Raw genomic sequence first — 14,197 nt, 5'->3', positions numbered from 1 at the left:
CAAGGTTATTAGGAAGTGTTACTCTGAAAACTCTGGTATTATGAATGCCTCTCTGTGTGTGTATCCACCATGTCTTACCAACCTGAAAATTGTTTCCCTCAGATTGAGGACAGTGGGAAAGTACTTAACTTCAATAACAGCACAAAAAATACAGTGCTGTAAGCACACGAAGGTTATGTGAAACAGTAGCTGCATCCCAAGGGAAAAGATACGTCTTCCTGAGGGGAAGAATTTTTGAAGCAGCAAAAAGTTACCAAGAGACAGACCAAAGAGAGACCGGTTTTGGAAGGGGAACAAATACACTAGAAAGAGAGAGACAGGAATAGAAGCCCTGGGAAGGAGAAAGGAAGGTCACCCCAAGCCAGGGAAGGAAACCCCAGGAGGGAGAATCCACTCAACACATAACAGCCTCAAGGATTGCCAAGGGAAGGGTGAGCTACTGAGGGGCATTATGTGTGGGATGTTATGTTCTGTCTGATCTGAACTGTCTGTGCTTCATATGATTTAGTAGAAGAGCCACGTGTTAGACTTGTGCAAACTGTCTTGGCTGTCTTCTATGCTTCACGACTACCATGAGCTTTGGAAGAAGTGTAAATGAGAAGTTAGTACCTTTTGGGTGGAGTTCTGAGAGATGGTATGTTTCAGAACACGTCTATACTGGCAAAGGTACAGCACCAGCAGTTACAGCGCCACTCAGAGAGCGCAGAAGGGAAACCGTTGTTGTGTGTTCACACTGACAACTGCCTACACAATAGCGTGTTCACACTTGTGGCACTTCCAGCAGTATTCGGAGTGGTGCACTCTGGGCAGCTATCCCACAGAGCACCTCTTTCTCTTTTGCTGCTTAGACTTGTGGGAAGGTGGACTGGGGGGGGGGATTTGCAGGGCATCCTGGGTCCTGTCCCAATGTCCCGTGATGCATTGCTTCTCAGGCCAGCAATCTCTGTGTTTCCATCCACATTTGGCGCCATCTTTCAGTGGTTTGTGTACTGCGCGCCCTGCCTCTTTCAGGCAACAGGAATGGATCCTGAACTGCTGACCAGTATGCTGCTCGCTCTGACCAACACATCACAAGTGGCAGTGGAGTTATTCCTTAAACTACAAAGGCAAGAGGAGTGCGACATTGATTTCGCCACGCGTAGTAACTACAACAAGAGATTGCTTGTGGCATTCACGGAGGTGCTGACCACAGTGGAACTCCACATTTGGGCTTGGGAAACAAGCAGTGAGTGGCAGGATCACATCGTGATGCACGTCTGGATGATGAGCAGTGGCTGCAGAACTTCCGCATGAGGAAAGCCACATTCATGGGACTGTGTGATAAGCTCACGCCAGCCCTGGGGCACAAGGACAAAAGAATGAGAGCTGCCCTGTCACTGGAGAAGCATGTGGTGATTGCACTGTAGAAGCTGGCTACTCCAGACTGCTACAGATCGGTCGCTAACCAGTTCGGAGTAGGAAAGTCGACCGTTGGAGTCGTGTTGATGGAAGTGTGCAGGGCCATTAATCACATCCTGCTCCGAAAGACAGTGACTCTGGGCAACTTGCGTGACATTGTGGATGGCTTTGCACAAATGGGCTTCCCTAACTACGGAGGGGCGACAGATGGCACACACACTCCAATTCTGGCACCAGACCACCTAGCCACCGAGTATATTAATCGCAAGGGGCATTTCTCTATAGTTCTCCAGGTGCTTGTGGATCACCATGGACATTTCACAGAAATTAACATAGGCTGGTCCGGAAAGATGCATGACTCGTGCATCTTTCAGAACACTGGGCTGTTCAAGAAGTTGTAAGCAGGGACTTTCTTCCTGGACCAGAAGATCATGGTAGGGGAAGTCAAAATGCCCATTGTGATCTTGGGAGACCCCTTAATTCTGTGGCTTATGAAGCCATACCTGGGGCAACTTGACAGCAGCAAGGAGCAGTTCAACAGGCTGTGCAAGTGCAGAATGACTGTTGAGTGTGCATTTGGCCATTTAAAAGCCCTCTGGCGCTGCCTCTGTGGGAGGCTGGGCCTGGCTGATGACAATATTCCCATGCTTATACTGCATACTGTATTTTCCATAGTATTTGTGAAGGGAAGGGTGAAAGCTTCACTCAGGGCTGAACCGCAGAGGTTCAGCGCCTGGAGGCTGAGTTTGAACAGCCAGACACCAGGACTATTAGAGGGGCACAGCGTGGGGCTGTTGCCGGCACAGAGTGTCCAAGGCAAGCAACAGTAGGGGTTCGTTGCCCGGTGTGCGTCACCCAATAATCACAACGGGGTGGAGAAGCAGAGAGTTTATTTGCATCTGCCAACAGGCCCAGGGAGACACAGCTGTCTCAAATCCTGCAGCCCCAACTGCAGATTACATCATACAATTTATACCTTTTTTCCCAACTTAGCTACAGAAACATATACAACCAATTACCTATTGCCCTGTACAATAATACAGCCAAAGCAGCCAATTAGATGTTTCCTCATTTGCATTATGTAAGCCCTGCCTTATTTGGTTGTATCCGTTCCTGTGTTGCAGAAAGCTAGTGCAAAACATTCATTTCTTATCTATACGCTTACCCTGGCCGAAGCTGTCTGAAGGCTGTCTCTGAGAGCAGGCTGTCTGCTCTAAACTGTTTTTGTAGCTTTCTGTCTCTGTTTTTATACTAGCTTCCTCATAGTCTGGCAGGATTACAGAAACTTCACGGAATGGAGAGCCTTTGGTTTGTCTGGGCATAGCGCGGGGGGGCTTCCTCGGCACTTGTGGCCTTCCACCCTCCTGAGTTACTTAGTATGATGCCCAGTGTCACCAACAGGGCCATAAGGATTAGGGATGCCTTGAGGCAGCAATTTGAAGCTGAAAGCCACTAATATTTGTTGCTATGCTCGGGATTGCAGTGCTTGTAATGCTAGGAGGTGATAGGTGCACATGATGCAAGAAGGGGGTTTAACATAATTGTATGTTGCTTTACTGTGCTCTTTTTGCTTTCACTTAATAGAATAAAGATTGCTTTCAAACCGACACAATTATTTTATTAAAAGACAACAACCAGAGGACAGAGTCAAACAAAAAAATTCATGGTGGGGTGGGGGCAGGGGAGGTCTCAAGAGGAGGAGAAGTCCTGGGATGGCCACAGATTTGTGTATGTCCAGGGATCCATACCCAACCTTCTCCTTTGGAGTATAATACAGTGGGTGCTATACTTCAGCAGGGCCAAACTGCAGAGGGATGGGTGGGTGTTGAGTACAGTGGGAGTCCACAGTGCAGGACTGTGAGGAGGGAGGAATGGAATGCTGCGAGTAGAGAGTGGAGCCAGGAGGTTGATAACCATGTGTTGGCGGTGTGTGTGTGTGTGGGGCGCATGGGGAAAGAATTTTGTGACAGTGGCTGCAGGGGAGAGTGGGCTGGAGCGCAGCTGGGAAAGTACAGCCTCCTCTCCCCAAATGCTGATGAGGTCCAACAGCTCAGCATTGCTCCAAGCAGGGGATCACCTGGAAAGATGTGCTGAGATCACTGCGCGCATCACAAAGCAAACAGGAAGGGGACTTTCAAATTTCCAAAGGAATGTATGGGGTGGGGATGATGATTGGTCAGCCGAGGGTAGGGCAGTAGAGTTCAAACCGATGACCAGAGAGGTGAGAACAGGCATTGTGGGACACCTCCCAGAGGCCAATCGCAGTACTATAATTGCCATGGTGTCTACACTGGCACTGCAGAGCTATAGCCCTGGCCCAGAAAGCTCTACGCCTCTCATTGGGGTGTTTTGTTTTTAGAATGCTACAACTGGCAGTTTCTGCACACTAAGTGGTTTGGCACTGCGTACACCTCACGAGTTATAGGGCAGAAAGCTGCTTTACTGCGCAGAAACTTGCCAGTGTATACAAAGCCTAAGTATGGGAGAGTCTGAAGGGTGGTCATTGTGCCAAGGGGCTAGGGAACTGGATAGCAGGTTCCAGTTCTCAGAAGGAGATGTCGGATACACTTGTGCCCTGAGAGTGTGCCTTGAGACCCCAAGTTCAGGGACGTGTTTGGACTCTGTTCAGACTCTAGGAGGCTTAAATCATCCTGGGGAACCAGGGACCAACCCAGAGGCTTGAATTCTGGTCACAGAAGTCTCATGCATGGCTGAAAGGGGGTGTTTGACCAGATCTGTGGTGCCATTTCATAGTCCTCATTGTGAATTCAAAAACAATGAAATACAGACACCCTAATAAGATTCAATGCAGAGGGTACAACTTTATTTACAACTAATAAACATGGGTAAATCACCCCAGATTATCTGAGGGTTGTTTCAGTACAGATCTCACCTAGAAGTAATGGTCCAGATAGGCTATAAATCTGAGGGTGAAGGCCATGCCTTGTGTCCACCCTCATAACCATGGGACCACAATCTTGGCATAGGCATATCCCCTAAAAATTCTATGTGAGAGCCCAGGACCAGTATCCACTGGATTTTACGGCCTTCAACTGACCATGAAACATTGGATTCTGTCAAAATTGTGGCAGTTGGGGAGGGGGTTGAAAGTTGAGGAGTGAATCAGGAAAGCTTATACACCAGAGATGGTGCTGGGGAGCAGGTATGGAAGCATGTGGATCTCAGCTGATGACTGAGATCCCTCTGCTCCCAGCCCATATTCTAGCTAGCAGAGTAAGCATTTGTCCATGATTCCCCTTCTTATTGTGTTTAAACAGGTAGAAAGAAAAGGAGTACTTGTGGCACCTTAGAGACTAACCAATTTATTTGAGCATAAGCTTTCGTGAGCTACAGCTCACTTCATCGGATGCATACCTGTGGAAAGTGTAGAAGATCTTTTTATATACACACAAAGCATGAAAAAATACCTCCTCCCACCCCACTCTCCTGCTGGTAATAGCTTATCTAAAGTGACCACTCTCCTTACAATGTGTATGATAATCAAGGTGGGCCATTTCCAGCACAAATCCAGGGTTTAACAAGAACATCTGAGGAGGGGGTGGGGGGTAGGAAAAAACAAGGGGAAATAGGTTACCTTGCATAATAACTTAGCTACTCCCAGTCTCTATTCAAGCCTAAGTTAATTGTATCCAATTTGCAAATTAATTCCAATTCAACTGTTTCTTGCTGGAGTCTGGATTTGAAGTTTTTTTGTTGTAATATAGCAACTTTCATGTCTGTAATCGCGTGACCAGAGAGATTGAAGTGTTCTCCGACTGGTTTATGAATGTTATAATTCTTGACATCTGATTTGTGTCCATTTATTCTTTTACGTAGAGATTGTCCAGTTTGACCAATGTACATGGCAGAGGGGCATTGCTGGCACATGATGGCATATATCACATTGGTGGATGTGCAGGTGAACGAGCCTCTGATAGTGTGGCTGATGTTATTAGGCCCTGTGATGGTGTCCCCTGAATAGATATGTGGGCACAGTTGGCAACGGGCTTTGTTGCAAGGATAGATTCCTGGGTTAGTGGTTCTGTTGTGTGGTATGTGGTTGCTGGTGAGTAGTTGCTTCTTGTTAAACCCTGGATTTGTGCTGGAAATGGCCCAACTTGATTATCATACACATTGTAAGGAGAGTGATCACTTTAGATAAGCTATTACCAGTAGGAGAGTGGGGTGGGAGGAGGTATTTTTTCATGCTTTGTGTGTATATAAAAAGATCTTCTATGCTTTCCACAGTATGCATCTGATGAAGTGAGCTGAAGCTCAAGAAAGCTTATGCTCAAATAAATTGGTTAGTCTCTAAGGTGCCACAAGTACTCCTTTTCTTTTTGCGAATACAGACTAACACGGCTGTTACTCTGAAACCTCAACAGGTAGAGTCTCTTCAGCTAGTTCTGAGGCTATTAGGAATGAAATACCTAAACCTAATATATTAGGCAACTTATGACAAATATATAAACAATGTTACCTAAGGTATTTCTAAAGCACCTTTGTCCATGCCATCACAAAATAGAGGACTATTGTCACCCACATTACATCCATATGGCACATATCTTTCCCCTGTATACTACAGCAAATTTCTTTCCCCATCCCTTGGCTTATTTGCATTGTCATTGGCCCACTATCACTTTGTCTATTTCCTGCCAACAAAGACAAGTAAGAAATATTTTAGGGAAAAGATTAAAAGATCTAAATCAGGTCATACCTTATCCTCTGTCCCTTTTCAACCCAAGCAATTTGCTGTCCAGTTGGGGGAACAGGACAGAGTCTAATAATAACTTTGAGTTGCTTAAGTGACCTGGCCTATTATAGAAGATTACAGTATGACTGCTATCAGGCAATCCTCTTTTCTCGTGAACAGACTGACACCAATGAGATGTCATGATAAGTGGAGTAGAAATAGCAAACTAGTTGGAATGTATATGATCTCCTTTCCCTTAGCTTATTTTCAGGCTGGCAAGCTTAAGCAAATAGAAATGAATGCCAGATATACAGTATACCGCTGTATTACTGCTCAGATCCATCTGTACTATATTGTCTATGCCAGTTGCTGTACTGAGGATGGATTTGGAAGGGAATCCATTGGAGAGTCCATAGCATAAACAATTTTTATTAATTAGCCCATCAACAAGTTTAGGCTTGAAAATAGAGGAATTCTAACCATGAGAGGAGTGAAGTTCTGGAACAGCCTTCCAAGGGAAGCAATGGGAGGCAAAAAAACCCCTAACTGGCCTCAAGACTGATCTTGATAAGTTTATGGAGGGGATGGTATGATAAAACTGCCTAAAATGCTGATCTGCAACTGCTAGCAGCAAAATTATCCAACAGCCGGTGATAGGACACTAGATGGGGAGGGCTCTGACTTACTACAGAGAATGCTTTCCCATGTGTCTGGCTGGTGGGTCTTGCCCACATGCTCAGGGTCTAATTGATTGCCATATTTGGGGTTGGGAAGGAATCTTCCCCTGGGTCAGATTGGCAGAGACCTTGGGAGTTTTTCACTGTCCTCTACAGCATGGGACAGGGGTCATTTGCAGGTTTAAACTAGTGTAAGTGGTGGATTCTCTGTAACTTGAAGTCTGTAAACCATGATTTGAGGACTTTAGCAACTCAGCCAGAGGTTAGAGATCTATTACAGGAATGGGCAGATGAGGTTCTGTGGCCTGCAATGTGCAGGAGGTCAAACTAGATGATCATGATGCTCCATTCTGACCAAGTGTGTATGAGTTTTACAGTGCTGTTTAACTCCAGAGTAACAGATCTGCCACAGGACTGCAGTTATATATCAGGGGAATTACAAAGTAGCATAACTGGTAGAGTGGTGGGAGTCTGAGGACCACTTCTGTGAAGAAAAATGTTTTGCTCAGGAGCACTCAGGTGTAAAGAAGGTTTGGGGGCAGTGGGTCATATAACAGCAGCTAGGTGTTTAATTAACTTTATCATAGATTAGGTGGTCAGTGCCCAAAAGTTCGAATCATCACAGCATATTTGGAATTCTTCCAGTCTATCATCTCTTTTCTGAAAAATGCACATCAGAAAACACTGGTTGATTAAGGCAATAGGATATTCTTATTACTAAGTTTTCTAGGCAAGGTGACAGTCCGCATCTACTTCCTCTTCAGTTCCCATACGCACGTCAAGTAAACATGGTGAAACAACAGCAGTATTTCTTATTTTTCTTTGAATTAAAGAGTAAGGCTGTTGCCATTTCATGCTGGAAGGAAACCATCAGGGTTAATGTCCAGAGATAGTTCAGAAAACAAACAGTCAAACAGCAGCAGCAAAAGAAAATGATAATGTGGTTCTTTGCCATTCTGAATGGTATTAAATGTATGGATAGCATGGGTATTTATCATACTTCAGCCCAAAATGGGGCAGCGGTATGCGGGCAATTTGGACTATACTTATACCACTGAAAGGTTATCATTAGTGAAGATGCACATTAGTCAGACTCACTATCTACTGTAATTTGGAGTTACTGGTATGTAGCCTAAATGAGTGAATGCCTGGGACTAAAGCAAGTTTCAGGAAATGGAAAATATCACACAGTGTACAGAGACATGGACAGCCCTCAACAGTCAATGTTTGGCACATTTGAGCTATACTGAGGAATCCTGCCTAGTGCTGTATGTGTTGTAATTAGACCTTTCTTTCATTTTATGTAAAATTTGCCAAATTATACAACTCTCAGTCTAATTTACAATTAGCATAATGTTGAAATGGGAAAGCAGTGACATGAACTAGTGGACTTGCCGAGAGCTTTGGATAACCCCAGATACCCCATTCTGCTACTTGCTGGGAATGCAGAGCTTGGATGGTGAATATGTTATCTAATTTATTTTTATACGTATTTAACAAAATAAATGGCCTTTCCCCTGTGGTTCTCCCTCAGTTCCAAGTCCTGCATTCCTGTGCCCCTCCTGACCCTCAACACGGCATGGGCCCCGAGAGCTGCTATAGATAGGGCATGTTCAAAGCGATTCCATTAAAGGGAAAATTCATGGTGCAGTAAGTCAGCATTGTTTTCCTCTGTGTTCTCCTTTTATCTTTCCTCCTCCTGTTTCTGAGGGGGCTTTCTTCATTCCATGCAGTGCTGCTGAATGTTAATGAGATACATCCTGGTCAACAACTTTTTGAGTACCACACATTCTTTCAAATAGAAGGTTCGGTCTGGTGGTTCTGTTTTTCATGGGTGGTGCCTAACCAATACTTAGGCAAGATAAATATTAAACAAAAGAAACTCCACTTAGTTTGAAAGATTTAACTCTTTGAAATGTTGTTTGATGTTCACTATGGTTTGTTACTAAGACCATACTTTTAAAGTAGCTACTAGTGTGATCTAGAAAGCAATTGACTGTAGTCAGAGAAAAAACTTGACTACAGAGCAGAGTCATTTGTCACAGTGAACTACTAAATAAATACTGGTTCTCTGTAACGGCTGGGCAGGAGGTGACGTTAGTCACTATCCATTAGTCACATATTCATCCATACAATTTACAGTTCTCATATGAATGGGTGCTTTGTGGGTTGTATTAAAAGGAGCCCAATCCCCTGTTGGCACAATAATATACACCAATTCTTGTTTTATTTTCTTTATCAGAGCAATTACTAGGAACTTGTCCCTCCCCCATCTAGTTACCCAAAAAATTAACAAACATAAAACATTTCAGTATCTTACAAGAAAGCTCTAGCAGAAAGTCAAACCAAAATTTTGATTGCTCCCTTAAGCCTTCAAAATGTCACAAAAACACCTAGATTACAGCATTGCAGTCTTTTGCACCAAGGTCACTCGATAGTGTTTTTCTTTTTTCTTTGTCTTTTTTTTTGTTTTGTTTTTTGTTTAATTGTCTGAATCTCATGTAGTCATGTCTCTAACATTTTTCCTGTATCTATGTTTCTTTACACATCACCTGATTCTCCATCTTCTTCAGTCACTTACACCAGCATAAAGTTTATACAGACTGGATGTAAAACACTCTCAGATCAGAATGTTAGAGTTCTGTACACTTTGTACTGTTGTAAATGCATACAGGAGATGCAGGGCAGTGGATAGTTAGTCCCCGAGGGTCAAATTCTGCCACCTTACTCATGATGATTATTACATTACTCAACAAGTAGCATCAGTATTACTATCTCTTGAAAACAATATGGGAATACTACTTAAATTATAACCACATCAATTATCTTTTATTCCTGAAAACACACAGTCCATCATATGCTGGGTAAAGAACACAGTTGTTTGCTTTCAAATACTAGGACTCCAAGCCCAGAGCAGGCAATTTAGGGAAAAAAAAGCAGGAGGTATTAATGGTCAGGACCATCTTTTTGTTATACTACCAAGCTCGATGGATGGAGTATATAAACAAGAATTTAATTTCTCTGTGTGTGTGTTATTTGTGTGTGTGTGTGTGTGTGTGTAATCAGTATGTATAAATTCCAAGGCCAGAAGGGACCACTGTGATCCTCTAATCCGACCTCCGGTATAATACAGGCCACAGAAGTTCCCCAAAATAATTTCCAGAGCAACTTTTAGAAAAACATCCAATCCTGATTTGCCCCAGGTCTGTTCTGTTGCCCTAAGTTTGGGGCACATAATATTTACCAGTTGTTTAGCACTTTAGGTGCACTATGCAGACATAAATTAATAAGTCCTTTGTGAGGTAGGTGGGCAAGTTTTATTTTTACCATTTAGCAGATGGAAGCAAGTGAAGTGACTTGCCCACGGTCATAGAGTGAGTTAGTGGAAAAGCCAGAATTGGAAATTAAGAACTCCTGATTCCCAACCCCTGTGCTCATTCACCTGGATCACACCTCCCTTCATAAACTATGAGATTCAAAAGTGCTGGTACACAAGGAATTTACTTTGAAATGCTGTAGCTAATCAGCATACAGGGTCCTGAGACATATTTTTTCTGACTCCAATGACTTTAGCTACTTTTGCCTCAGTAAAAAACAAACTACTTAGAGCAGTATGGGATAATCAACATAGCTAAAATGGAAACAGGAGTAGCTTTAAAAAAACTTGGAAGGCGGAAGATAGAAGTGGGTTGGTGAGGAGGAAAAAAATGTGGGAATCCAAGGGCCGGAGCAGGTGAAGGGACTTACTACTCATCTGTCTTCATTTGTAAAATAATATGCATATTAAATATATCAGTTGGGCTCTTCAGTTTACAGGAAAAGCCAATACCTTAATGTGATCTTCATTTTGCAGCAATACCCGCAGCCTGCAGTTTGGGGGATTATATTTCATTGTCAGTCATTTTTTAAATCTACAGCATGATAGCATAGCTTTACAGTGTAACTTTCAACTTCAGTCGATGTGCACAGAGTAACCTAAAATATTTCCATTACTTTGACTTCAAAGTTTGTGAGCTAGATCTCTGAGTTAGTTTTGAAAAGTTATGTTTAGAAAGGGTAAATAATGTGTGCGGAGGAAGTACATGCAACATATTAATATTGTTTATACAATGTCTTAAAAGAAGTTTTTTCTTCTTCTTTCTAACTGCATTAGCACTTTTATCCTTGGGTTAAAGGTGCTAAATCAAAGCACTTAAATGTTTTATTTAAATCTCTGTGTTATCAGTTACTACTTACCTCAGAATAATATGAATAATAATAATAATTATCTTCATGTTACAGATGGGTAAAATTAGGCCGAGAGAGACTGAGTGACTTGCCCAAGGTTTCACAACAAGTCGGGGCAGAGCCAGGAAAAGAACCACAACACCTGATTATTCCCCTGCCTGTATTCTAACCACTAATCTAGGCTCTCTACTGTATTCTTGAATATACACTGTTAGATGGGCACAACTTTTGGCACCATTTCAGCTTTGGGTATAGTTGACATATAATAAATCTAACTTTATTCTAATAGGTTGGTATCAATAGCATACCACATATTTATTTTAAAAAATCAGCTGATACAAACTGGCCCATTACATGTGAAACTTTGTTTTTAAAAAAGCAAGGTTTAGCTGAGGGGTTTATTTTAATGTGACCATCATGGAATTAGTTCTAAAAGCCATTGCCATAGAACAGATTAGCAGCCGTGTTAGTCTATATTCGCAAAAAGAAAGAGAGTACTTGTGGCACCTTAGAGACTCAAATAAATTGGTTAGTCTCTAAGGTGCCACAAGTACTCCTTTTCTTATTGTCGTAGAAGCAATCCATGTGATTAATAAAGTGCATCCTTTGGGTGAGAGCCTCAGCTGGTGTAAATCAGCACAGCTCCAGTGTACAGCAGCTCAGAATCTGGTCCTGTGACTTACTGATAATGAAGTGTTCAGATTCAAGATTGTCAAATGCTGTCTGTCTCACCACAATAACTATGTTAAAATATGGAGCCTCAATGCCACACTTGAAGTCCTGGCTAGACTCATCTGGCAATTCTTAGAACTTGCTTTTTCGAAGTCAGCCATCGTGTTCTGGGACTCAGATCCCCAAGTGTCCGTCACTGCTCAAGTATGGTGAGCTGCAGATCATGCAGCATGACTTATTTTTCAGCTGGCCTTTTAGCTGAACTTCTTATTTTTTTGGTCCTATGATGATGGTTTTTTTTTTTTTTTTTGTATATCTACCATTGCAATAGCACCCAGCAGCCCAGTCAGGATTCAGGCTCTATTATTCTAGGCACTGTTCAGAAACCTAGCAGGAGACAGTCCCTGCTCTGAAGAATTTGCAGTTGGTTGGATGTCTCAGTTTAGGTGAAATTTCCAAAGGGCAGGACATTTGCGTTTTGAGGTCTGTATATTTTTAATAGTTATCTTATTGAACCTAGTTGCTTTTGTTATGGGCATTATATGGCAATAAATAAACTACTTTTACTTCAGCGGTTTCTTGCATGCAGAAATTCTTATGAAATTGTGATGCTTTTAGTAACTATCAATATATTAATGTAGAAAATGTGATTCTTAAAATTATTTGCTTTTATCATAATGCTAACTCTGCACCATAGTTCTTATTTTATTTTATGAAATGGGAAAAGACAACCTATTTAAATTAGCTTTTGAAATCTGACCAAATGTTCCAGATGTTCCAGCTCTACCAGTAGAGTTTCTCTGTGATCCATGTCAGAAATGCAGCTGTCAACACTAAAGCACACCTGTCACTAGTTTGCTGTCAGCAAATGATTTTTCATTTGTATTATGAAGTGTAGTAAACTGCCAGGATGAATCTTTGGCTTTGTAATGAAACTTATGTCATGTTCCAAATTCATGGCATATAAATGCAGGATGTCTACAAATGTTTCCAAAGAGGTAACCTTGAGTTCAGGGAGGCATTTGCTAAAAAGCTTTTTTGCAAAATAGTTGTAAATATCTTCAGAATATTAGTCAGTTTCACAAACGAATATGTTATGAATTGTGCACTGTCCATCTGTCAGCTAAGCATATAGAACGAAATTTGTGAAAGGAAAGGCAGGTGCTGTGCCTAACAACAAGATGCCCCAAGATAAGATGAATGGTAGGCACAAGAAAACTACAAGCTTATGAAGTTTTGCTTATTGGAAAAGAAAGAGTTTGTTTATCATTTAAATTGAGAAAGAAATATTTGCTGGAGTGAAGAAAGACAGAATGAGGGTATGTTTACATTGCAATTAAAAACCCATGGCTGACCCCTGCTACCTGACTTGGACTCAGACAAAGAGATTGTTTAATTGCAGTGTAGACCTTTGGGCTTGGGCTGCAGCCCAAGCTCTGGGACTCTCACACCTCACAGGGCCCTAAAGCTCAGACTTCAGCCCAAGCCTGAATATCTACACTGCAATTAAACAGCCCATTCACCTGACCTTGACCCAGATGGCATGGACCAGCCACGGGTTTTTAATTGCAGTGTAGACATACCCTGAGATTCTGCAGATAGATGTAAACGTAGGTACCCCAAACTGCTTTCAGTAACTAAACCTTGACTTTACAGATGTGTGTGTCCACTTGTAAAAAATTAAAAAATCAAGACTCCCTGCTGCTTGTCCCTTGTCTTCTTCCAACTATAAAGGCTCTAGTCTTAAAACTGTGTAGCACAGTTTTATGTTGCATGGGATTCTGAGAAGGAGCTGAGGTGTAAAACATTTTATATAGGATCACATGTTCAAAGGGGTTGTGGCTGGAGGACAAGGAGCAAAGTCAGGATAAGCTTACAAGTTATAAGACTCGAACTGTTGTCTGCCCAATGAATGATTAGACATTTATCATAGAATCAAAAGACTGGAAGGGACCTCGAGAGGTCATTTAGTCAAGTCCCCTGCACTCATGGCAGGACTAAGTACTATCTAGACCATCCCTGACAGGTGTTTGTCTAACCTCCAATGGTAGAGATTCCACAACCTCATTCTGCAATTTATTCCAGTGCTTAACTACCCTGACAGAAAGTTTTTCTAATGTCCAGCCTAAACCACCTGTGGTGCAACTGAAGCCTGTTGCTTCTTGTCCTTTTCTCAGAGGTTAAGGAGAACATATCTTCTCCCTCCTCCTTGTAACAACTTGTTATATACTTGAAACTGCTAGCATGTCCCCTCTCAGACCTCTCTTCTCCAGACTAATCAAACCCAGTTTTTCCAATCTTCCCTCAGAGGTCATGTTTTCTAGGCCTTTAATAATTTTTGTTGCTCTTCTGTAGAATTTCTCCACATTTTTCTTGAAATGTGCTCAGAGCTGGGCACACTACTCCAGTTGAGGCCTAATTAGGGCAGAGTATCTACTATGCCATCTTACTGGAGACACTATGGTTTTGAGCTCCATTTGTCAAGTACATAAGATTACACAATCAACTCTCTTGATTAAAGTAAAGAGCA

This window comes from Lepidochelys kempii, chromosome 5, assembly GCF_965140285.1.
Source record: "Lepidochelys kempii isolate rLepKem1 chromosome 5, rLepKem1.hap1, whole genome shotgun sequence".
Lineage (NCBI taxonomy): Eukaryota > Metazoa > Chordata > Testudines > Cheloniidae > Lepidochelys > Lepidochelys kempii.
Note: the sequence above shows the minus strand (reverse complement) of the source record.